Consider the following 25,264-nt stretch of genomic DNA (forward strand, 5'->3'; position numbering starts at 1 on the left):
GCAAAATATGTGTGTGTCAGTGCAGGATGAGGTGCAGGAGAGTATGATGCCATTGTCAGACAGAACGAAACATGTGTTCACCCAACACACATTGCATAGGCAGCGTGTGCTGATTGACTTCCACATCCAGCATCTCTGCTATCTCGACGGTTGCAGCACTCTTGGGTGTGTGATACAAAGGTTCAGTTGCAGAGGCTAGCCAGCAGCCACCATCCTTGGGCCTCTTTTCCACTGACAGCTGAACTGTGTGCTCAGCAAGCAATTACCAGGCAGCAGTAAGCAGTTATCTGGCAGCAACAAACAGTTACCAGGCAGCAGCAAAAGTTGTGAGAGTTTGAGAAGCATTTCACTGCTTATCAACTGTCCATGGAAAAGAAGACTGATCTGTCAGTGGTTCAGCTGCTTCCAGGAAAACGGAGGACTTGTTCAGAGATATAACCAGCCTTGGTCGGTGTGTGACACTGGAGGTGGTGACAGGTCTGTTATACAGCTCAGGACCGATGGGGATCTGTCTGTCTCTTAATGGAATCTGCCTGTCAATGGTATCTTCCTGTCATTAACATCTGTCTGCTAGTGATATATGTATTTATTGTTGTCCGACTGGTATCTGCAGGTGGGTGGTATCTGCCTGGGAATGGGATTCCCTATTACATCATTCTTTCCTTGTCAGTAGTCAGTGTCTGCCTGCCATAGGCCTCAGTCTATGTACATCAGCAGGGCCTTAGTCTCTGTGAGGGCTCGTTCCCACTATCGCGAATCTGCATGCGTCCAACGCATGCAGATCCGCACATGTAATGCAAGTGGATGGGCCTGTTTCCACTGTAGCGTTGTTGAGGCGCGTTTTTTTCAGCGGTAAAAAAACGCACAAAAGAGCCAACGATTTCGCCTGCGTCGGGAATCCGTGCGAATCGCCGCTAATGTATTTAATAGTAAAAAACGCATGCGTTTGTTACATGCGTTTTTACCCGCGATTTCGCGTGCGATTTCGCACCTTTTTCAATTTTATTTAGCCCTGGCAGTGTCATGGTTAATTTCGCATGGCACCCTGCCATGCGAAATCGCATGCGAAATCGCGGGTAAAAACGCATGCAGAAACGCATCCGCATGCGTTTTTACAAGCGTCGGAATGCCGGCGAATCGCGTCGCAACAGTGGAAACAATGGCAGCAGTCACAATGTTGGCAATATGGCATTGGTCACTCACTCTCCTGTAAAAGGAAATGTAGTTGAAGATTTTCATGCAAAATAACTCTCTGAGGATCTCTGCTTTATAAATTTGGCAATCCTCAGTAAAGTAATGTCAAATAACACCAATAGGGACAATTGCTGAAAAGCAGCCGCCACTTAAATCATGTAAGCTGATCTTTACTTTCACAAATACAGATACAAATGGAGAAAAATGCTATTATTTCAGGTGAAATAAAGTTATTTTTCTATGCAAACCGGCTTTTCCCTATTTTGCAATTAGACCATTAATAAAAGTAATGTATTCAATTTGTGTTTATAAATGTGAATAGAGATTCCCATAATCTTCATTTCATACATGTAGGTGGCACTAGTGAGCTCTGATCACAGTCAGATATTTTGAAATCCATCTAAAATAAAGCAGAACCAACTAAATATTTTCAATTACCCAAAAGCATTAGGGAAGATTATACATGATTGGGCCATAACAATAATATATATATATACAAATGTCAATTGGAATTTGAAACATGTTAGCATGCAGCAAGGGATGCTTGGTAAACACATCATAAAGCATAAAACAACAAACATGATGTGGATGTAAGAAGCACTACAATTATGGATGAAAACTTGCTTTCTTGTAAAATGTGTTCTGTAATGGCAACCTCTATATTTCTCTTAGGATGGTTGTGATGTGCGCCTCTAAACCACTGTTAATAAAGAATTCTCTCTCAGCAAGTTTGGTACAATGCAAGGATTTTATAATATTTGGGGGTAGATTTATCCAAGCCAGTGTAAGGGAAATTGGGGAAAAAAGGGTGCAAAAGGGGAGCAGGTGTTCAGATCAGTGATTCTGATTGGCTGCTCTAAGAAACTGTGTATAGTACCTCAGCGCAAAAAGGGGTGTGGAACTTGCCCCGGGCTATGCAAGCCCACTCGAGATGTAAGCAGATGACAGTACAGTACCTTAATAGAGGTTACATCTAGCTGCCCAAATACTTGCTGTAATCCCGATCTCTGTATTTCAAGTAATCCCGATATCACAGCGGCGGGGGATAAGAGCTAGCTCGCTCTACCACTTCCTGTTTCCGGTCCGTCAAGCCCTACTGCCAGTAGGGTGCGTGCTGCACTGCAATGTAGTTCCGTGCGCCAATAAAGTCGCACCGGACAGCTAGAAGCAGAGCTTGTTTATTGCACGTAATAAAACACGTAGACTCCTCTCCCGACTCGAGTTTCGGCTGTATGCCTTCCTCAGGGGGTGGAGCTACGTGGACAAAGTAGGTGTATATATGACACAGCAAAGTAACTCCCCGTAATCCAGTTAACCCTCGGCGGGGAGAAAACCGAGTGCTGAACAACATCAAATACAAATTTATGCAAATTATACATTTCTCACAAAGCAATTTCTAAACAGCAGTGCAATTTATCCAATAAAGATCACAATGCACTTTCTTGTAAAGGCACAACATGATGGAACATTGTCACTAGTAAAAATTGATAAGCTGCAGCAAATGCAATTCTATGCAATTTATACATTTCTCACCAAACAATTTCTCTACAACAGTGCAGTTTCCAATAAAGATCACAATACACTTTCTTATAGGAGCACAACATGATAAAACGTTGTCACTAGTAAAAATTGATAAAAATAATAAAAATCTGCAAAATTGATAAGCATCAGCAAATAAACAAAAACATATAAAAATTATAAAAATATACAACGTAGAAACTTCTTGAGATAGGAGACAAATATATTCTGCTAGTGACCAATAGCCCCTCAATGTTAGCAGTCTGGGGAAAAGATTTTGCAAAGTAGTTCACTCGTCCTTGTTGCTTTTGCTCTAAGAAACTGATTCACCTTTGCACCACTTTTGCTCTGATTTTGCTTGCACTGGTTTTGGATAAATCTTCCCCAATGCTACATGTTCTTATGGAGGCATACACACACACACACACACACACAAAGTAACCCACATGGGTTGGGACCGTCCCTTGGGAGACATTATGTGGTTAAGTTTTATACAGATACATACAATCTTGATTGGCCAATTTTACCACTTTCATGTAGTTCACAATCTGTTCAAAGTATTCAAAATCTGTTGGACCTCTTAAAAGCGCTAAGGTATCCTTTAATAAGCTAAGTGCATACTTGTGATATTTATCGACCATCGGGGATCAAGAAATTATCCCTCGAGCGACAATTCATGGAACGATGCTGTACAGACACATCCCTAGCCTTGAGGCTAGCTATGTGTTCTGCTGCTATGGAGAAGGGGGCAGAGGGACGACTATTATCGAACAACGTAGCGCCTTCAAATGGTAGGCTGGGCTAGTAAAAAGCATTGTGAACGGTCATGTTCAGGCTCATTAAGAATCCGACAGTACAGATCTATAATGATGCTTGGGCCATATCGATCTGCCGCTCTACACACATAACGATCATTGGCTGAAGCGGTCGCTATCGGCTGTTTCAGACAACGGTTATTGCATGTGTATGTAGCTTTACTACATGGTAGTGGTATAATTGGCCATTCACAATTGGATATGTGTACCAGGCATTTGTTTTGGTGCCTCATATACAAATCCAAGCCAAAGCAAAGATTGGCTGATATCAAGTCCTAGGTGGGAGCATCAGCAGGCTATAATTAGTTGTTCACCAGCCCTAGTTTAAGGAAGGAAGGATTGGATAATTGTGTAGATGTGCATTCTTTGACCTGTGACCTCTGATCACTGGAGGTGTGACTCAGGTAGGAATATGGATATTTGGAAACACAAGCCACAGGCTCCTATACGCTTCCTATACTCACCTTCCGGAAGGTGAGTATCACATTCACTTTGGAAAGTGGCTTGCTATGGTGACCTTGGTTACCAAAAACTCCAGAATCAGGCAAGAAGAGATGGAATGATGTTACCGTAGATCATAACTGTGGATATAATATGAGGAGGAAAATGGATAAACTATATGGACTGGCTATAAATGGGAACCCGAGGTGAGAGGGATACGGAGGTTGCCATATTTATTTCCTTTTAAACAATACCAGTTGCCTGGCCATCCTCCTCATCCTGTGCCTCTAATACTTTTAGCTATAGACACTGAACAAGCATGCAACAGATCAGGTACTCTGACTCAGCTGGTTTTACTGGATTTGCCATATGCTTGTTCCAGGTTTTTGACTCAGATACTACTTATGCTAGAAGATCAACAGGGCTGCCAGGCAACTGGTATTGTTTACAAGGAAATAAATATGGCAGCCTCCATATAACTCTTACCTTGGGCTCACTTTAAGTTGTTTGTGTGATAATGATATTTATATCATTTTTAATAAAAAAGAAACTGAGCTGCGCTGGTATTTGAGTACCACCGTACTGTGTGAGGATGGTGGCCGCGCCATACCAAAACAATGTCCAGAAGTGGAATAAATTCAAGGTTTTGGACTGGTCAATAAATAACATCTGTAATTTATATTTATTAGTATTTTGTTCTTATAAAACTATCAGTGGGAAAACTTCAGCCATTTCTTCAGCCTTTAGTCACCATGTAATGTAATAGAATTAGAGACATCATTATAGACACATATATATTGATCAGCAGATCCAAATATGACAGAATCCCTTTGGAGAACAATAGACTCTGCCAGGCAAAAGTTGCTTATTTTAGTGAGCACATGCAGGAGTTGTACAAACGCCTTCTGGAAGTATATTTCAACTGAAGCCATGAGGAAAAGCATTGTTAAGTAATATTTCAAAGTGGATTATTTCCAAGGAGAAAATAGTGATGTAAAATAAATAGCTAAATCAATACAGCTTAGTGAATACTCTTATTTATAAGGGCTGGTTCACACAGGTGGTAAATGCGACTTTTTCAACAAAAGCGTGTTTGAAAGGGATCTACCACCATTCCATTCAAATAAATGGAAGCGTTTTTTTAAAGATGGAAATAGTGGTTGGTGTTGTTTAAGTAACAACGTGGTAGATCCAGCCATCTCGTCTTGGATGCTTCGTGTATCATCCAGCTTCAGCTGTGTTTGCACGGTTCCTTGACCCCCTAGGGGGTCGAAATGCAATGCAACCAGCTGTATTATACATACAGACCACCGAAACCTGCTTTCCAAGGACGGCCACTGTGTCAGAGAGATGTGAGCTGGGGAGCGGGGGGGGGGGGGGGGGGTTATAATGGTTTGTTAATGATTACCACTATTCAAAGAAGATATAGAGGTGATCATTACCACTACAGCATCAATAAAGGCCTAATGCATATGCAGGAGGAGTGTCCCATGGGGGCCCCTCAGGTCCAGAAGCCCCAGTGACATCACAGCCTCTGCATCCCCTATTCGAGGGGTAGCCAAACTTTTTAGGCCAAGGGCCCTATCACCGTTCATGAGAGTTTTTGGGAGCCGAACAAGCAAAATTAAACTTAGTTAGATACACTATACCTGTGACATTTTTCCAAAACATTTCCATAGGAAATAACCGGTATACCAACTATGTGCAGTTAGCACAGTGGCAGCTGCTAATCAGTGGCTGTTACTGCTGCTGACTCAGTGGCAGCTGCTAATCAGTGCCTGTTACTGCCGCTGACTCAGTGGTGGCTGCCAATCAGTGGCTGTTACTGCTGCTGACTCAGTGGCAGCTGCTAATCAGTGCCTGTTACTGCCGCTGGCACCATGTGGCACCCAGAGATGGATTCAGGCCTCTTGCACACTACATGCAATCCTGATTTTTTATACAATCCAATTTGTGATTCCGATTAAAAATCGTAGCAGCATGCAGTAGTTTTTTTAATCGGAATAAAAAAATCAGATCATATAAAACAAACGGAATCACATGTAGTGTGCAAGAGGCCTAAAGCCTCATCTACACGGTACAATTTTCCATCAGATCGGATCTATTAAGCCTCATCGACACCATACAATTTTGTGTCCAATTCGATTCATTGATTCGATTCAATCAGACATGTCTAATCGGGATTCGATTCAATTTGCCATTGCAAAACAATGGCAAATTGAATCGAATCCTAATCGGACATATCAGATTGAATCGAATCAAATCAATGAATTGAATCGGCCAAAAAATTGTATGGTGCTATAGATAATTTCCGGCCGGTCCAATTGGATTGTGTTAGATTTTGCAATAGATTTTGGGTACTTATCAAAGCAAAATCTATTGCAAAATTGATCTGAAACAATTTGGACGTCTACACACGATGCAATTTCTTATTAGATCTATCTAATAGATCCATCTATCTGATGGAAAATTGTACCGTGTAGATGAGGATTTAGATGTAATGCAGCCCTAGGCAAGGTAGTAGATTTGGGGCGCCCTTGTGATCCTTTTGGTGAGCTGAAGTGGAGAGAGGCCAAAGCAAGTGGCCCCCTTGACACCCACTAGGCCCCAAGCCCCTGCCTAGGTTGCCTGGTGGATGATCCTGCTCTGGCAGGACCGCTACTATCGCCTACGGACCGCATGGAATTAACAATTGTAGAGAGCTTTGGGGGTTACCAAAAATGGCTCAACGGCCGCATTTGGCTCCCGGACCAGACTTTGTACATGCCTGCCCTATTCTGTGGCTACGCCACTGCACAAAAAAGTGCACAAAAAACAAACAATGCCTTGTTCACATCTAAAATCGAAATTGCAAATGCAAGCGTTTTGTGTGCGATTTTTTAATTCACTCCCTGACGCAAGTCAGGAAGTGAACTCTCTGGCCTGGAAAATAATAAATACAATGTATTTATTGTTCAAATAGCGATAGCAATCGCGGCACAAATCGGTTTTGTTAGTCTTTAGCGCTCTTCCTATGCCTTACATTAGAGAAAAATCTCCCCAAAAATGGTATAGGCACCGCTTTGTTGAGCGCAAAGCGCACAAAACGCGCTGATATGAACCTTCTCATAGAGAATCACTGCACAAGCGTTTTGTTGCTGATTTTGAAAATTGCCTGCGCTAGAAAAAAGGCAGAAAACGCCCTTAGGCGTTCACACTTGAGTGTTTTGCCGGCGATTTCAGCAAAACACTTAAACGCTAGCGCTTTTGAAAGCGCTAGTGTAATAAAACCCTATGGGCTCGTTCAGATACAGAATGAAGCCATGGGATAAGTATGACTATCCAGGAACTCTTTTATAAGAAAAGTCAGCAATGCAAGCTCCCATTCCATCTTCTCACTCACAAGGCTCAGCAAGTACTGTTTTGGTCTAATATTAGCAGAAAAGCAGCAGCTAGGCAGGTTTGGAAAGTCCCAGCATTAATAAGAGGTGCTGCTTTGCATGGGAATGAAGGGGGGTGCACAGCAGAGATCCTGTGCAGGTCTCCTTCCCCCTAGTAACATGCCTGGCAGCAGAAGTGCCTTGTATAGTATGGCAGAATGTGAATGAGCGCAGAGTGTTGCTGGGCAGCTATGACGGGGCTGCTGCTGGTGCTGTGCAGGTCTCTCTAATAATCAGGGGCTGGATGACGGAGCTAATGCTGTGTCTGCCTCCCTCTCAAGGCAGCAGACTCCCTCTGCGCAGGCAAGGGGTTAATTCCTCCTGTATTGGTCCTGGCTGATTGCAGAAACAGTAGCGGCTTCTCCGTGCTATGGGGGAGCAGCTGGTTTGGGGGGAAGGGAGCTGGTCACACAGACATACACACACATCATCCCCGTACTGGAGGAGATAGACGCGTACAACACACACGCAACACACACAGGGAATACACAGCAGCGGCACACGCTGCCATAGCTGAGCAAGGAGCACACATAGCCATACATACAGGATACACAGGACAGCCTCTCACCCCTGCGCTGTGTGTGTGACTGCGGTAAGGTGCGGGGCTCCTGGACTGTCTCTGCTGCTATATGCGACCACAGGCTCCTCACCACCATCAGTGCAGAGTGTGATCAGACTGGCCCTGCCTGCAGGTGAGTTTTCTCTATATATACAGTACTGTGCATGTGATTCTCTGCATTGTGTGCATCACTGTGTGTCCTTGCTTTAGATTAACATCATGCATGCTTATGTGTGTGTATTGTATAGTCTGTCTCCCTGGCAGATCACTGGCTGTAACCTCTCTGCAGATGTGACAGTCATAGGTGACATGCAGACCTATGGCCACCTCTGGCTGCATGTCTCTACTAGTGGCACCAGCTTCTCAGCCAGTCACATAATGCAGATAGCGGTTCAGAGTCACCCTAGTTGCCATCAGCATAGGTGGGAACACTGACGAGTGTGTGCGCTGGTGGATCTAATGCGATTGTGGCTATTCAATAGAATGGCACATCATCAATGATAGAAGTGTCCTAGGAGTTGGACTGCATGTAAGTAGCACAGTAGGTGAGGCATTGGGTTATTTCAGGGTCTTTGTAAACGTGACTTGGGGAGTATTGGACTTTGAATGCTAATAGAGGAATTGATGTAGGTGTGTCCAAGTGGCATTAGTGGCATCAGTTGGTTTCATGTGCTGAGTCCCATCAGCCTCATTGCTATTTGCCTTCTTGGCTTTCCGTTACACCTCTAATGTGCAGGCTGTGCCTGTGTAGTCCGATCAGTCTTGGTGGCTTTGGGGGACATTTCATCCGAGTTGTGTGCCTGCTCTTGCTACTGTCTGTGTACACCACCAATACCAAATCTGTGCTTACAGTTTTTTTCCTTTTTTTCAATTAAATTTCATCCAGACCATCATTAGTCTTTGTCCAAAATGTCTTCAATTGCATTTGAAACTTGCATAGGTGTGTGCCTAGAATATTACACCTGTTACAGATTTTATGCCTTCTCTATGCGAGACTGCACATCACTTTTAAACCAGCCAATCAGATTGACTTCATTATTTTTATGTGATTTTTTTTTTTACACAAAAATGATTTCAAAAGTATTCAAGTGCTTTATGCAATCATCAGTTAATTGTCTCATTTAACGTAATTGCGAGCATGGGCACCTTTAGAATTAGGGAGGAAAAAAAAAAAGAAAATCGCTGTAGGAAGTCTAATTAAATTGTTATTTTTTTCTTTAACTGTAACTTAAATGCTAAAAGACCTTTATAACTGAATCGTTTATGTTCCTGCCTGTTCTCTTAATAGGGATAAATGTGTAGATTTTCCCAGTTAAGCCTGCAGTCACACAGTCTTCCCTCTTATCTATAGCTCTTAATTTGCGATGTAAAAAGCCCTGTTCTAGACAGTTCTAGCCACAGCGTTCACCTGTGCTTTTTATCTTTTCACTGAGTCTGATTTTATTAGCGGAGCGAGTTTTACCTTAGCCTCTGTTCACATCCCAAATCCCTTTAGGTCCGGGTGAAATTTCTGTTTAACTTATTAAATTCTTATGAATCCGAGTATTTGACAAGAACACTGGTTAATGTGAGATGTATTTGTTCAGTAAATCTCCTTCGTGTCACAATCTTTAAAATCAAGCTCCACTTTTGCTAAATAATCGTTGTAAACATGTATTACTGCTGCGCGAGTCTTCTTGTAATATTAGGTTATTAAAGATCAAGACTTTCTCTGTATTTTAATTCGCAGACAGCTGTGGATTTCCAAAACTCACCCACAAATGATTTTTTTCCGCCCTATTCATGAAATCTACAGTATACTCAATTTTCAGTATAGGGTGCACAGGTAGTTCCCTTTTTCTGAATGAGTGCTTAGCTATACATTGCAAGAAGCCGTGTTTCTTGTTTTCCAAAACTCTACAAACTGAGTGTCTGGCAAATGCTTTGATCCTTCCAATGTGGTAGGTTTTTTTTTAGGCGTACTGGAGAAGAGGTGTGTTTAAACCACAAAAATGGTACAAAATGTAAGCAAATTGTCATTTATTATAGCAAAATGTAGAGATGAATTTAACAGATTGATAATTTCTCAACAAAAATGGAGTTTCACTTTCAGGGCAACTCTACTATATTGTCATTTTCAGGTATAATATTCAACTTAAAGTGGTGTTTGTTGTGATTTCTCATACTTACATGTTTGTTGTACCATATTTCTATTATTGTGTTAAATATACAGATTTTAGAATAACCTCTAGAAAGAGATCATTATTTGACTGCTGTTGCTGCGACTCTGATCAGCATCTGCCGAGACAAGATATCAGCCAGTAGGAGAGCTCATCGTGCCAGACCACAAATATGATCATTCTTTGTTCCATTTACTAGACCATTGTTTCTTAATACTGTGTAGGAAGTAAGAGGATGTTTGCTAAGTACACCTTAATATTCATTAGGAGTGTTCTATAATTATGTGGAAATGCTTTCAAACATTCCTTTATGCCTTTTAATTATTTAAAAAAATACCTATTTCGGTATGTTTTCACATAATATATTTTTTAAATCTCAAAACTTTCTATAATGGATTAACTGTGGTAGTTGACGTACCCCTTGAATCCACCATAAGTACCCCTGAGGTATGAATGCCATGTGTAGAGAGCAGAGAAACAATACATCACTAATGGCTGTTGTATGATGTATATTTATAAATGAAATACAGAAAAAGTTTGGAAATTATGGCGCATCCTGTATGGGTCAGGAGTCAGAGGAGCAGCACCCCATAGGTAAGTAGTGAGGCTCACCCAATCCCCCCCCCCCCCCCCCAAACCCTCCAATGGCAGACTCCATAACAAACCTCCTTTTATGGGGAAGCTCAGTTGCCTTTAAGGGTTTATGTGGCTGTGACAAACATTCTTCACAGTAGGGAGCTGATAAGAATTTCATTATTACTCCGTATGGGAGCTGAATGTACTTAAAGAGTATATCTGACTCCAAGAAAGTCCTGTGAGGAACTATTTCTATTTATACAATTCTTTATCCCATCATTTATTTTCACTTCAGGTTCAGTTTAATTGATAGGCTCTTTTTCAGTGCAATTTTATTCCCATGTTTTCCTGGCTACCACGATGACACCCGAGGACCCCTGGAACATATTTGTCAGGAGCTTGCTGGATATGTTACGTGGCCACGCTCTTTTGCGGCCCATGCATGAGCCCTGTTGTACTGCGCCTGCGCTATACTTGTGTGCGTACAGCACAACTACACTCATGTATTAAGAGGAGCAAGGTTGCGCTCTTCAAGAGGTTCCCAGGCAGTAATGGTGGTCTGGAGGAGTACGTGAGAAGCCTCTGGAGGATCCAGAGGCATCCTTCTTCTTAGGTAAGTACAGAAAGTCAATTACCCTCCACCTCTGCAGTGCACACTCACATTCAGATTCTCATGCAAATTCTTTCACACAACTCTGCAAGAACCAATGTTATCCCTACAGCTAAGCGAAAAGCATGGTACATACAACACATAGAGGTCCCCCGTGTTAGTATGTGCATGGTACTCATGATAACACGGGGGAAACTCTACACGTTGTATGTGACTAAGCAAGAGACATTATTCTTGTAACAATGACCCTGGCTTTTAGCTTAGCTGTAGGGTTGAGTTTGGTCTTGCAGAGTTGCATGGAAGAATTTGCATGAGAATTTGCATGTGAGAGTGCAGAGGGTTGATTGATTTTGCTCTTTTATTTGCCACGCCCCCTCTAGCTCGAGGTGAGGAGCCTGGATTCTGTTTTTTCAAGTACAGGTAGTCCCCTACTTCCAAACGAACGGAGTTACAATGTTTCATACACACAAACAAAATTGTCTCCATGTACGGAATATACATTACTGTTTTTGTTTTTTTGCGTCTGTTATCCATAACTCAACTAACCAGCAGTCTCTACCAAACTAGCACAAATCTCCGGCAGTACTCATAATGGTAAAGGCCAACTTCTCAGGCTGTTTATGGGCACTGCTGTATTGGACTGGTTCCCCTAATGTTAATATACTTTCAGTTACTGCATTCTAACATTTTATACATAGTTTATGGTATATGTATAGAGTGGGGTATAGTACTGCATTAGGTGGTCCTATTTTTAACATTGAGCCTCAAGCAACCAGAAAGCTAACTTATCCAGCATCAGCTGGCCCCGTCGGTGTTGGACAACTGAGACTCTACTGTACATATTTTAGTTGTTACGTGGTACAGTACTGTATAAACTGTTGTAAGTAGTTTAAAACAAATTAAGCTAATGTTGAAAACAACCAAAAATATTGTTTATACTATAGTATACTAGGTCCAACTTGTTGGAGTTTTCCAATAGTAAATTATTTATCCACCTTTCCCCATGTATAACACATGACTCAATTTACAAACAAACTCCAAGAGCAACCTGTTTGTAAGTAGGGGGCTGCTTGTATCTGTTTTTCTTTTTTTATTCTCTGCCATCTTGGGTACTTTAATACTTCCTGAATTAGTGGCCCAGAATGGGTTTGCTGATGAGGTGTTCTGACTTCATCCTAGCCAAGACATAACATTTATATTGCACTTTTTGTCAGACTCAAAGTGCCAGAGCTGCAGCCACTAGGACATGCTCAGTAGGCTGTAGCAGTGGTAGGGAGACTTGCCCAAGGTCTCCTTACTGAACAGGAAGATCCAGGATTTGAATCCTGGTCCCCTTTGTCAGAGCCCTTAAAGTGGACCCAAATTAAAAATACAAGATTTCAGAAATAAAATCTATTTTCTAAATTATAATAATAAATAGCAGCCTTTTTATCAGCTGCATGATGACAAATATAAAATATTTTATATTATCGGAGGAACCCCCCCCCCCCCTCCTTTCATATTGCCGGGACACAATCCAGCAGACTGGTGGAGGAGATAAAAAACAAAACACAGGCTGCTACCGATGATGTCACAGGGGAGTTGATCTCAGCTTTTGTGAGATTTCACATAGACGACGCCCCTGTGAGGGAGGGTAGCTGATGACAAACACACCAATGATCTAAAACCTCCTACTAAGCTCAGAAGTAATGGCTGCCACCTGTATAACCCTAGTTATGAAAAGAGAAGAGTGAAAAGCATGCACTGAAATGCTCATAGGCTTGAAGGAGTGTTTATTTATCTTTGTATGTGTCAAGTGGTGCAACTGAATATTTTGAATTAAAAAAATGTTTGGTTTGGGTCCGCTTTAACTATTACACTATCCAGCCACTACTAAACTAAAACCAATACAAAAACCCAAATATCAGACTGACGTTTGGGTAGCTGGCAGTAGCTGGCATTTTTTAAAGGAGGATAGCAGTGGCAGCCCTCTCATCACAGATTATCGTTAAAAAGACTGTGGTTCCCTGTAGTTCCATTTTAATCTTGCTCATCAGGAGTCCATAAGTCGGTTAATTAATCTGATAAAATTTGGGCTTGCCTTGATTGGACTGCTTCACAGCTAAAGTAAGGTTCTATTAGATGGCCATGGATAAAAGAGTATTAACATCCCTCATAAAACAACATATTTTAATAGGTTTCTTAGTGTAAGCAACCACATATATAATAGTCACGTAAAGAAAGATAAGGTGTGCGTGAACTCTGCTATTGACTACTCTAGACTGCCAACACAGATGTGTCTGTATTTACCGCTTATGTACTTCTGCTTCCTCTGTCTGAAGACAGCTCTGGAACTGAGAGGCGGCTGTATGAGATCTGACAGCTGCTGCCCAGTGAACTGCCTGACCACCTGCTGAGAGCAAATGTCCTCTCCCATCTCCTGAGTGTGCTTCATAATATTGAATAACTGAGGCTGTAGTAGGAATGTAAACAACTCTAGGGCTCAGTGCCAAGAGGAACTTTGGGCAAAAATGTGAAAACAATGTTTTTGTACAAATTTAAAGGAACATATTGTTATATTGTTGTTCTTTTGCCCAGCTGGTGTATTTTTCTGCACTTCCAATTTTGGCATGATGGGGATAATTAGTTATTCTGAATGTACTAGTGACAGCAGAACTACAGACACCTGCCACATAACAACGAGCTATTGCCGCTAGGGATCATGGGAGGTCTCCAACAGACAGAGCTGGAGGCTCTTGCTAGTAAAGTGCAGAGATGGAATGATGATAGCAAATCGGGCACATGCGGCTTTGGGAAAAATCGGGCACCGAAATAGACTTTAAAATATCGGCAAGCCGGCACCAAAAGAGAAATTCGGGCGCCAGGTGACGCCCAATAATTATCATTTTTATGGGTTTTTTTTCTCTGTTGCGAAGCCGACATTTAGGCCCGGTTCACATTAGCGGTGGCTATCCGGAATCGCCGTGCCGGAGCCGCACCGCATGCGGAACGGACGAAACGGACGCACGGCATAGCAATGTAAGTCTATGCCACCGTTCACATGCGTCCGTTTCGTCCGGACCGGAGCCGGACCGGATCCGGACTCCGGCGTCCATTCCAACATGCGCTATTTTTTGGTCCGGCTCCTCCGGCAGCCGTATCCGGGGCGGAGCCGGACTGCACCATCCGGCCAATACAAATCAATGAGAACCGGATAGCGCACAACACACTGGCTAAAAATCCGGATGTTCTACCCCACTTCCTATGAGGATTGTTGCGGCGATATTGGATCGGGGACACATGGGCAAGCATTTTGGAGTGGAGCAGCACGAGCTGGAGATGTTGGCAGCATGTTGGAGGTGGAGGTGAGTGCTAAACAGTGGAGGGCCTGATTCCACAGGTCCCCCTTCTGCTGACCTCCCAGACCCCAACATTTTTTTTGTTTTTTACGTAACTTTTGCCAAACGGATTCGGATCGCATCCTGATGAACACCTGATGCAACCTGACCGGATCCGGATCGGATCCGGATCAGAACCGTACGGATCCGATCCGGATCCGGTCCGGATCCGGTCAGGTCTTCCGGTCCGTTTGGCAGACAACCGCAAGTGTGAACGGGGCCTTAAGGGGAAATTCGGGCGCCAGGTGGCACCAGGTAATTATCTTTTTTCCTCTTTTTTTCTTATCATTTTTTGTACCCCCAGGAGGGTCTTAGGATTAGGCATCACCAGAAGGAGTCTTGGGGTTAGGCACCACCAGGGGGGATTCTTAGGGTTAGGCACCACTGGGGAGGGTCTTAGGGTTAGAAGCCACCGGGGGGGGGTTAGATGTAGGCACCACTGGGGGTTAGGCACTACCAGGAGAGTTAAGGTTCGGCACCACCCACCGGGGGGGGGGGGGGGGAGTTAGGGTTAGGCACCCGAAATTCACCTATGCATTTTTAGGAGTCAGAAGCTTTACATTTAAAAGTTTAAAGAGAGCTTAATAGGAGAAGGATAAGGACTGTGCATGAGTTTTCCTAGAGTCCCTCTGTAACCCTTGGCAATCCTGCGTTGGATCATGTCCGAGACAGACCTTTTCCAGTATAGGCCCAATATCGGACATAGCTGATCCCTGCTGGGTGTGTGTGTCAGTCACCGGACCCCCGTGTGCCAGCCGCAGCACAGGAGCCAGAGTTGAAGCCACCTTGCCATTAAATCAGCTGACAGTGGGAAAGCCTGGTGATGGCAGTGGCAGTTGCTACATTTGAGCTCCTGCAGAGCTGCAGTAAAGGCCTGTACCCCCTATGCAATTTTTCTAACAATTTTTTGGACAACCAGTGTTTTTTTGAGCGACAAGCGATTGCTTCTGAGATCTCGTGACTTGGGTAGGCGAAGGATGTTTAGCGGCAACGACTATCGCGGCGGATTAACAAACAAACAGTACATTATATTGCGCTTTTCTCCTTGCGGACTCAAAGCGCCAGAGCTGCAGCCACTAGGACGCGCTTTATAGGCAGTAGCAGTATTGGGGAGACTTGCCTAAGGTCTCCTACTGAATAGGTGCTGGCTTACTGAACAGGCAGAGCCAAGATTCGAACCCTGGTCTCCTGTGTCAGAGGCAGAGCCCTTAACCATTACACTATCTAGCCACTATCCCGCCACTATCCAGCCACTATCCAGCCACTATCCACTATCTTTAAGATCCTTGACGACTCCCGCGCAAAGTACCGCAATCTCTTGAACTCGCATTCACGCTAATGGGATCCATCTTTCTGGGTTGCGAGGTGAGTATTCAGCTTAAAGAGAAACCGTGACCAAGAATTGAACTTCATCCCAATCAGTAGCTGATACCCCCTTTTACTTGAGAAATCTATTCCTTTTCGCAAACTGATCATCAGGGGCTCTGTATGGCTGATATTGTGGTGAAACCCCTCCCACAGGAAACTGTGAGGACCATGATCCTGGCAGTTTCCTGTTTATGAACCTCGTTACATTGTGGGAAATAGATGTTTACAGCTGTTTCCAACTGCAAAATAAGCCAGCAGCAGCTATTTCCAGTGACATCACCTGCCAGCAGTAAAAATGTCACCATGTGATAAATGTCAGAATGTAAATCAGGGAGAGGAAAGCTTTTACAATGGGCAAACACTGACTAAATAATTTATACATAATTATTGTAAAAATGAAGCACTTTTTTTTATTATTTTCACTGGAGTTCCTCTTTAAAGCAGAACTGAAAGGTTAAAAAAACAAAGTGTTTCAATTTCCAAGGGACTCTCATGTGTTTATGGGGGCGGGAGGCAGCCCCGGGTAAATATCGGTTCTGTGTACTTTATGATCTCTGGTTTCGTTTAAGCATTCCAGCGTGTGTCCAACTACGTGTCTTCAATAAAAGTCCAGTCCAAGTGTTAGCTTTATTGAAGCCAGATGTGACACAGCAAAGGAATTTCTTTGTCTTGTATATTTTGCTCCTTCATGCCTTAGAAAGTGCTTGTTCACATCCCCCAAGATATGTGATCTTCTGTGGACATAATATAGACAGTATTCATACTTACAAAAAATCCCTAATCATATGTACTGTATATGCATACATACTGTATAGCCTAATGCCGGTATTTCTGATGCCGGTATTCTTTTACTTAATTCCTATAGTAAAATATCGTAAATGTTTGCTGATATTTTACTATGATCCAGAGGTGCCCACACTTTTTCGCCTTGTGAGCTACTTTAAAAATGTAGCAAGTCAAAATGATCTACCTATGTACAATTTTAGGAGCACACTTGTATATACAGAATGGAAAATGTATTGGGGTCGGGATCTACCATAAAGGCCTTCGCGATCTACCGGTAGATCGCGATCTACCTAATGGGCACCCCCTAACCCTACTCTCAGAAGCGTAACGGAGGCATTATTATTATACATTACCTGCTCCCAATTAGTGTTGTCCGGATCATGAATGATTCGGATCTTTGATCCGAATCTCTTTTGTGAGTCGAATCATCCGGATCATCAAAATGAACGATTCGGATCAATAAGGGGGTGGAGCCAGGAGCGGCACGCCCCCCTCTCTCAGTGGGCAGCGGGGTGCTGGAAGCAGAGCAGAAATAGATCGCTCAGTTGGAGGGGAGCCAGCCTTGCAGGGACGGGTAGATGAGAGAGGGGACATGGGTGCCACTGCCAGATATGTGTAGAGCACACATACTGGCTGTAATGTGCTGCTGATTTTAGGCTGTCTGTTCCGTAGTTGTGAACAAATGGGAAACTTTTGGCTCAGAAGCACAGCTCAGTAACTCTGCAGACAGCGTGCTGGGCTAGAATGACAGGCACTGTGATTGCAGTGCAATATCAGCCTCCTGCACTCGGCTCTAAACAGCTACACTTCACTTCTCCCTACATTTATGATGAATGTTCAGGTGAGAAAAGGGGAATGCTTTCTTTCACTGTGAGATGTTTGCATTCAGAGTATACAGATGAACATATAAGTGAAATATAATTAAAGCATATGATTGCAGCATGTGGGTAATGTGTGCAAAAAAACATTTCTGCTCTCTGCTCACCCCTCTTCGTTCACCTCCTCCCTTCTCTGTTCACTCTCTGCCCTTCTCTGTCTGTCCACCCCCCTCTCCTTCTCTGTCCACTGCAGGGAAAGTCCTGTTATGCTAGTCATTTCACCCCCGAATGCTTCCCTAGTAAAATGATTTGAGATTCGGATCAAAGATCTGGATCTTTTCAATGATCCGATTCAAATCATCCGAATCATTGAAAAGATCCGGACTTCCCATCTCTACTCCCAATAATCCCATCTCCTCCACTTCCTGGTTAGTTTGTAAGTGTCCTGCAGCCAGCCAATCACTATGCGGGAACTGAAGCCACATGGTGATTGGCTGCAGCACACTTGCAAACTAACCAGGAAGTGGAGGAGATGTGATCACTGGGAGCAGGTAATGCATAGTTGCACCCCTGCCTACTCTCACACTGAACCCTAATACCCAACCTGCTGCCTAATTTTAACCAACCCCACCTAGTGCCTAACCCTTAAACCGCCCCCCCCCTAAATTTAACTACCCCTGTGCCTAACCTTAAACCCACCTACCTTAATTTTAACCCCTAAACTACTTTGCTGCTGCCGTAATAGTAATAGTCACGGAGGCAACATTTTTTAAACATTAAATGTTATTGATCACACAAGAAAGTAGAAAGCATACACTATGTGTACTGATGCACATCTGATGCACATCCAAAAAAAAGCATTCAAGTAGAACAAGAATCATATTTTTAGGTGTTGACAATATGCAACCTTAGGGCTGGTTTACATGGGCTTCTGCCAAGCTTTCGCTCGGCGCCACGTTCAAAGACCAGCGTTTAGACACCAGCGTTTAGATGTTAGCTTTTGAAGGCTTTCGGAAAGCCTTCAAGGCTAGCAGTTCGGGTCTCTGCAATTGTTTCCAATTGTTTTGGCATTTATCGCCTCTGAAAGCAACATTTTGCTTTCGAGACGAGATGCAACGCTGGGATCTACTGCCAGGCTTTCATGAAAGCCTGCAGAAGCTAGCTCTAAACGCTCTTATTCACTTGATTGGGACGGCGGTAGATCCCAAAAAAAGTGGAGTCTGAAACGCAAAAACGCTGTGTGAACCAGCTCTTAGTGCAAATAATATTTCCACACGTAAACTTTGCAGTGTACTAGTCAAAAGTGGCAAGACAAACCATAGAGGGGCGCATATGTCTCAATACTGAGGGCGCTTTCACAGGCAGGATGAGTAAAGAACACCTCGAAATATATGGAGGTTTTGCTATAAAAGCAATAGGAAGAAAAAGTGGCAACAAAGGTGAAGGGGGGAAGGAAAAAGGGAAAACAAAGGGGGAAGAAACGGTGGTGCAATTTTTAGCGACGCTACTCCTGCGCCATTTTTACCACATTCGCTTCAGGATGGGTACTTCAGACATTAATTTGGAAGGAATGGTCAGTTGACCAGTGATTGTCCTTGTTTCATTTATCAGCTAAAATCTGATTTGTTTGTTTGGGAAATGATTTCTCTATATGTCTGTATAAATTATCCTCTCTTTGTGCTTAGTATTATATCAGATAGATCACAGGGCAGCAGCTTTCTTTCTATATCTTCCATGTATAAAAGTACCTTGCTGAAAACATTTACATTGCTGCAAAGTGTGCGATTTTATAAGCTTGTGTTGGTTTTAAGGCCCTAATTTAGTATTTATTTTTTTTTATGAATATTGTAATATACCATAGTCTGCCATGTACAAAGTTTAATGTGTTGCACATAAACCATTTCTGCCTTGATATTTTTATTGTTTGACTTACAGACTGTATTTTGTCTAGACTCATCCCCCTATACTAGCATCGCATCCTTGAGGTAGTTAGGGGTGGATCAGTTAGTCATTCACTTTAAACTGTTTATCTGACCCTGCCCAACCCCATTGTGATGCTGAGATAAACTCTTTGTGCCCAGCACTGCAGCTACCTCTCTACAAAGTCAATTGCTGTTTATTTCTCCCTGTGGATTGTGTAATAAGGCATTTTCCACACCCCTCCCCACTCCCCATGTCTATATAATAGGGTTAAATAAAAATATAGAAATGGTCAATGAGATGCAATTTTTTTAATTGCATGCAGATATTGTGCAGATTGTATGCGGCTTGGAATTGATCCTGTCAGATGCACTTCCTGCTTATTCGGATTGGCCCAGTTTCAAGCTGGATGCAATTCCCATTTTCTGCTTATTCGGGTTGGCCCAGTTTCAAGCTGGATGCAATTCCCATTTTCGTGTGGTTCGGAAAAATGATCTCATTGTCTATCTCTATAAAACAAAGCAATGAGAAAAGGTTTCTAATTTCAGGCAGGGCAAGGTCATGAGAGGTGTACAAGGCTTTGCTTTACTACACATTGAGCAGAGAGCAACTGAGGCTCTGCTGAGCTGCAGTCAGCGCTGGCCAGAAAGATTCAATCTCCAAGCAGCACAGGGGAGACATGAGCGGGGTCAGGTGATCATCTCTATGCTGAGGAGTGAGCGTTTTTCACTAGTTGGGGAACGTCTACTTTTCTGCGGGTTTGTGTAATGAATAGCGGACACACCGCCGCATGGGCAAGCGGCAGGGCAGCTGTCTCCGCGTGCAAGCTGGCGGCTTTTTCCGTGCAGCAACATGTCACTGGTTCGCCTGGTCCTTCTAGTGCACACAGATGGAGAGCTACGCGTGCACGCGCCAGGCGACAGGACCTTTATGCCAGCAGAAGGGGAATCAGCTGATCAGGCCGATCAGCTGATCCCAGCTGGACTCCGGATTGGCTGAGTCGCTGGGGCACCGCTGCGGTACGCTGCAAGTATAAATAGGACTTGCTTGTCAGTTGCTGGTTGTCTGTCGTTGCGAATACTCACGTGTGAGCACTCAGACCTCAGTCAGATCTTACAGTGTGTTAGAACCAGCTGGAGCTGGGAATTCACACTTAGCCAGATTCTGCTTTATCTCTATTGTATTATTGTACTGTTACTATCTAGACTAGTTCCCGGGTGTTGAGACCAAGGACCTCACACCTAAGATTAGGAGCTGTGTTACTACTGTTATTATCTAGACTAGTTCCTGGGTGTTGAGACCAAGGACCTCACACCTAAGATTAGGACCTGTGTTACTACTGTTATTTTTTAGACTAGTTCCCGGGTGTTGAGACCAAGGACCTCACACCTCATACTAGGATTGTGCTATACGGTTACTTGTTATGATCCCTGGCTTGGCTGACCACTCTCCTGCTTACTGATTCAGTACCTTGCCTATCTGTCTACCCGTTGCCAATCTTTCCTGTACCCGGATACCGTATCAGTCTTCTGTTTATGTACTTTATCTGCTCGTATGTTGCCGACCTGGCCTGTATGACCCTTCTGGCTGTCACTCGTCCCTTGGGTGAGCAGCCTCACTGTACTCCCTGTGACACCAACTCTCTAGGTAATTAGACAAAAAACGAAAGGGCAAGCACCATCAACCACTCTATAAATAACAAGTATTATAATGAGTGTGCAGAAGGGAACTAAAACACAATTCATTGTGTACCAACTCTCTAGGTGTCCATTTACTGTAAAGGCTACCTGCTCCACAGGAAGACCTCTTGCAGTCCAGTCAGAGGACTCTAACCCATAGGAGTCCACTGGCTGCAGTACAGTCTGATTCCCAGCCCATCAGGGACTCCTTGGCTGCAGTACGGTCTGATTCCCAAATCCATCAGGGAAACCCCGGCTGCAGTGCAGTCTCCATCTCTTCCTCTTAAAGAGGTTAGTTTCGACACAGTCAGAGGCCACCTGCTCCTCAGGTGTCCACTGGCTGCAGTGCAGTCCAATTCCCTGCTCTTCAGGGAATTCTCGGCTGCAGGAGTGTTTGTATCTCCCGCTCCTCGGGAGATCACTTATCTTACTGTTGCACCAAACACTTACACTACATTAGGTGTCCTGTGTCAAGCTATATGTGTATTATTGGTGATTCTGCAGATCACCATATAATCAGGTATAGCATCTGTATTATTGGTGATACTGCAGATCACCAATAATCAGATATACTCTGTGTGCTGACACCATTCGTTACAGTTTGATTCTAAGTCAAGTGACTGACTTTGCCAAAGGGAATTTTTCTAGAACAGCTGCATCAAATCTTACAATTGGCATTGACATTGTACCCTATTAACCTTTAACAGCAGTATGTGAATAATGCCTTTGTTTAAACTCTTAGAACAATAATGCTCCGCTCTACTGCTCTTATCATTTTGAGAATTTTAGTCCAGTTTCACACCGCACCGAAGAAACAGGCCTTCGGGGAATACCGTGTTACTATGCAGTATTCCCCGTCTGGCATCTGGCCAAGCAAGAAGTGACGCTCACTTCCTGTTCGGCAATCGATGATGTGTGCATAAGCATAGTTCTAAAATTCGTTTCTGCGCATACGAGATGCAGATAATTGTGGCAAGTTTTTTAAAAGTGCACGCGTTACCATAAACTTACATGACTTCCGGTCCGACGCAGATTGCCTCAGTGTGAAAGGGCCCTGAGGAAAATACCGGATTATCGTCAGCTTTGTATGTCGTTTTTATAAAGTATATCATCCTATTCAATTAACATTAATTCGGTTGTACAAATAGGTAAGCACCCAGTATAACAGGTTAGAACTCTTTACTGTAGAGGAAAAAAATGCAGAGATAAAACATACACCACCATCAAGTAATGCAGATTACTTAGAACAGAGAGAAACACAATGAACACAAGAAATCACAATACCATAGAGATCTCCGCATCATTCTACAGACAGTGACATCTTGTGGTTGCTTTACTATACTGCAGTTTAAAGTAATTCTGTTGATACTGTCAACAGTACCTTCATACGGTACAGCTTGTCCAAAGAGAATGCCAAATCAGCCTGTCGCAAGCATGGGAACCGTTATATCTGAGCAGCCTTTAAAATATTTGCTGTGTCTATTGAAAACTGTTGAACTTGAACATTATACTCGCAAACCAAGGTTCCACTGTACAAGTTTCCATCGCAGCACTATCTGAAGGGTGCAGCTGAATCTGCGGAACACCCTCCTTACACCTCTCAGAGCATTCATACACAACACAATGCCATACATCTTGCATTGTCCATTTCTTTGGCAAAAAGCTAAACATATAACAGGCCTAGTTAGAGGACATTGATGGTTAGAGAAACATTGATAATTGCTGCCGCCTGCCAGCAGTGCCTTTCAGGAAGTTGTATTTTCATCATGTTCTCTAACTCACTGCAATACAGTGATTCAATGCATACCAGTACTTAAAGGACACCCGAGGTGGCAATAAACTAATAAAATAAACAATTGTATATATCCTCCTCCTAAAAATAGCTAATTTAGATTTTCCATAGTTTCATTTTATACTTTTCGGACTATAAGACACTCCTGACCATAGGACCCAGTGGACAAAAACCAGGGGAAAAAATATATACTAAACCTGGTGCATCCATGGTGAAGGGGCATCTTGTGGATTATGACCCCTTTGTTCCTCATGCCCTCTTGTACCTCTTGTGTTTCCCTGTTTCCTCGTCTGTCTCCCTTGTGTCCTCCTGTGCACGCCTCTGTCCTTCTTGTGTCCTCCTCTATGCCCCTTTGTGCCCCCCTTGTGTCCTCCTCTATGCCTCTTTGTGTCCCCCTCTGCATGTGCACAGTCCAGGGAGTCCCCTACTGTGCGGCGGGTTGGAGGTTCATATTAGCAGGTGTTCACAAGTCAGGAACTCCCTGCATTTGGACTATAAGATGCAGTGACTTTTTTCCCTTACTTTGGGGGGAGAAAAAGTAAGTCTTATAGTCCAAAAATACAGTATATTTAAATCTACTTTTTAAGTTTTTACTGTTTTATTGTTTTTGCTCAATGACGCATTCATTGAAGTATACCAGAGCTAAAATCTATGAACTATCGAACCTTTTTATCTCTTGCCTGCTCTCGGAAGACATTTCCTAGGAAAGTGTTTTATAGTTGTAATTTCTTATTCGTGAGGGTCACACTGTAATCTGACCCAGTCCGGACTCTGACAGGAACTTGTTTAACTCTTTCAGGCAGAGAAAGAAAAAAAGGAACACAGCATAGTTATTTGTGTGCTAGGCACTGTACATACACATGTCTATCTCATCATGTCACATGTCACCTCTGGTATTCTGTAACTGTATTTTGTATGCATACAAAATACAGACTTGTACTCGGTATATACCTTTATAAAAACAATTTAAGCTCTTCTCCAGGCATATGTAACTGGATCCTTCCCTCTAAACCTGTATAAGAAATAAAGAAGGTTCCTAAACCATTATTAATTAAATTATTAACAATTTTGGTCAAAACACACACAGTCAGGTGACCTGTGTTGTGATTTTTAGTTCCCACTGGAAGGGTGTGTTTTCCTTCATGACTATCATGGGAGGCAACCCCTTACATCATGTTAGTTGTTTACATCAATATTGTAATATTTAGGGACTTTTTTTTTTAAACATCAAACCTTACATGATAGGGAGGAGGTGATAGAATTTATGGCTGGGGATGGATTTCAAACAGTAACCAATACTGGGAAATTGTAGAATCCAGCTGTGCCTGTTCTTCTGTAAGATTAAATCTGGCAGAGAACTATCTGATCTGTGCCATACACTAGGAACTTTTTTTTTTTTTACATAAATGTTTTATTGAGTATTGCTCGATTTTCCCCTGTACAGACAATTAAGTCTCACATCCAAAAAGAAAAACATAAATAGGTACAAGAGTACAATTTGCTGTACAAAATAGCTGTTACAACTGCATAAACACTCATTTTCCCCTTTTGTAGACCCAATTGAATTAACCCCATATAGTTTGGAATATATCCAAATTGTTAATATAGTCAAGAAATACTTACCCATTCTGCACTCGGACCCAAAGCTCCATGAAATTCTTGGACAAGGTTGCAGTTTTTCTGCACGTCGGGCTCCTACCCTGGGGTCCCAGCTCTTCCCGAGCCTTTTCTTTAGTTTGGAGAAAAGGGTTCCCACGTGGTTAACCTACACAGGCTCTTTCAAATGTGGGTACAATACCTGCAGGTATTGTACCGTGCATGGTGCAACTCGAGAGATAGTCTCCACCTCCAACGGAACAAAGTTTCAGATTAAGTAATATATAAATTGCAATACAAATCATGTAGTCTATCTTGTCGGTTGCACCATTTGCGGGTTGCAATATGTGGGTTGTACCACACGACCTCTACGTCAACGCATTTCTGAACATTACAATGGAGCCTCCAGATGCCTCAGGAATAAATCTTACATCTCTCAGGTTTCTAGTGTGTCCAAGCATTTTTTGAATGCACATCAAGGAGACATGAGGGGTTTTGTTTTCCAGGGGGTGGAGAGGGTCATGCATTCTGCCCGAGGGGGTGATCTGTATAGGGTTTTACGAAAGAGAGAGGCTTTCTGGATTTGGAAACTGGGGACTAGGACTCCTCAAGGGTTAAACTCCAGAATGGACGTTAG

At 43.1% G+C, this 25,264-nt stretch overlaps 1 protein-coding gene across 2 annotated transcripts in view; it reads left to right on the forward strand.

Annotated features, from left to right (window-relative positions):
* The first annotated feature begins 7,660 nt into the window (after positions 1-7,660).
* The window catches only part of ASIC1 (acid sensing ion channel subunit 1), a 387,423-nt gene continuing 369,819 nt past the window's right edge, over positions 7,661-25,264 (forward strand). For both annotated transcript variants that reach the window (XM_068267255.1, XM_068267256.1), the window contains exon 1: positions 7,661-8,079. The gene's annotated coding sequence lies outside the window, so the exon portion shown is untranslated. The remainder of the gene's footprint in view (positions 8,080-25,264) is intronic.

The sequence above is a fragment of the Hyperolius riggenbachi genome, chromosome 2 (genome assembly GCF_040937935.1).
Source record: "Hyperolius riggenbachi isolate aHypRig1 chromosome 2, aHypRig1.pri, whole genome shotgun sequence".
Lineage (NCBI taxonomy): Eukaryota > Metazoa > Chordata > Amphibia > Anura > Hyperoliidae > Hyperolius > Hyperolius riggenbachi.